This window comes from Myxine glutinosa, chromosome 3 (assembly GCF_964187855.1).
Source record: "Myxine glutinosa chromosome 3, kmMyxGlut1.1, whole genome shotgun sequence".
In the NCBI taxonomy this organism is placed as follows: domain Eukaryota; kingdom Metazoa; phylum Chordata; class Myxini; order Myxiniformes; family Myxinidae; genus Myxine; species Myxine glutinosa.
In genome coordinates, this window is record NC_136263.1 from 189,542,845 (window position 1) to 189,544,730 (window position 1,886).

A 1,886-nucleotide genomic window follows, 5' to 3' on the forward strand; every position below is an offset into this window, starting at 1 on the left:
TTCATAACTGGGTGTAGCGGTTCATTATTGGGTGTAGCGGTTCATAACTGGGTGTAGCGGTTCATAACTGGGTGTTGCGGTTCATAACTGGGTGTAGCGGTTCATTACTGGGTGTAGCGGTTCATTACTGGGTGTCGCAGTTCATAACTGGGTGTAGCGGTTCATTACTGGGTGTAGCGGTTCATTCCTGGGTGTTGCCGTTCATAACTGGGTGTAGCGGTTCATTACTGGGTGTAGTAGTTAATTACTGGGTGTAGCGGTTCAGAACTGGGTGTTCCGGTTCATAACTGGGTGTAGCGGTTCATAACTGGGTGTAGCAGTTCATAACTGGGTGTAGCGGTTCATAACTGGGTGTAGCGGTTCATTACTGGGTGTAGCGGTTCATTACTGGGTGTTGGGGTTTATAACTGGGTGTAGCGGTTCATTACTGGGTGTAGCGGTTCATTACTTGGTGTAGCGGTTCATTACTGGGTGTAGCAGTTCATAACTGGGTGTTGCGGTTCATAACTGGGTGTAGCGGTTCATAACTGGGTGTAGCGGTTCATAACTGGGTGTAGCGGTTCATTATTGGGTGTAGCGGTTCATTACTGTGTATAGCAGTTAATTACTGGGTGAAGCAGTTAATTACTGGGTGTAGCGGTTCATAACTGGGTGTTGCGATTCATAACTGGGTGTAGAGGTTCATAACTGGGTGTAGCGGTTCATAACTGGGTGAAGCGGTTCATTACTGGGTGTAGAGGTTCATTACTGGGTGTAGCGGTTCATTACTGGATGTAGAGGTTCATTACTGGGTGTAGAGGTTCATAACTGGGTGTAGCGGTTCATAACTGGGTGAAGCGGTTCATTACTGGGTGTAGCGGTTCATTACTGGGTGTGGCGGTTCATAACTGGGTGTAGCGGTTCATAACTGGGTGTAGCGGTTCATTACTGGGTGTTGCGGTTCATTACTGGGTGTAGCAGTTCATAACTGGGTGTAGCGGTTCATTACTGGGTGTAGCGGTTCATTACTGGGTGTAGCGGTTCATAACTGGGAGTAGCGGTTCATAACTGGGTGTAGCGGTTAATAACTGGGTGTAAAAGTTAATAACTGGGTGTAGAGGTGCATTACTGGGTGTAGTGGTTCATACCTGGGTGTAGTGGTTCATAACTGGGTGTAGCGGTTCATGACTGGGTGTAGAGGTTCATTACTGGGTGTAGCGGTTCATAACTGGGTGTTGCGGTTCATAACTGGGTGTAGCGGTTCATTACTGGGTGCAGCGGTTTATTACTGGGTGTAGCAGTTCATAACTGGGTGTAGCGGTTCATTACTGGGTGTAGCGGTTCATTACTGGGTGTAGCGGTTCATAACTGGGTGTATCGGTTCATTACTGGGTGTAGCGGTTCATTACTGGGTGCAGCGGTTTATTACTGGGTGTAGCAGTTCATAACTGGGTGTAGCGGTTCATTACTGGGTGTAGCGGTTCATTACTGGGTGTTGCGGTTCATAACTGGGTGTAGCGGTTCATTACTGGGTGTAGCGGTTCATTACTGGGTGTTGCGGTTCATAACTGGGTGTAGCGGTTCATTACTGGGTGTAGCAGTTAATTGCTGGGTGTAGCGGTTCATAACTGGGTGTTCCGGCTCATAACTGGGTGTAGCGGTTCATAACTGGGTGTAGCGGTTCATTACTGGTTGTAGCGGTTCATTACTGGGTGTTGGGGTTCATAACTGGGTGTAGCGGTTCATTACTGGGTGTTGGGGTTCATAACTGGGTGTAGCAGTTCATTACTGGGTGTAGCGGTTCATTACTGGGTGTAGCGGTTCATTGCTGGGTGTAGCGATTCATAACTGGGTGTAGTGGTTCATTACTGGGTGAAGCGGTTCATTACTGGGTGTAGCTGTTCATA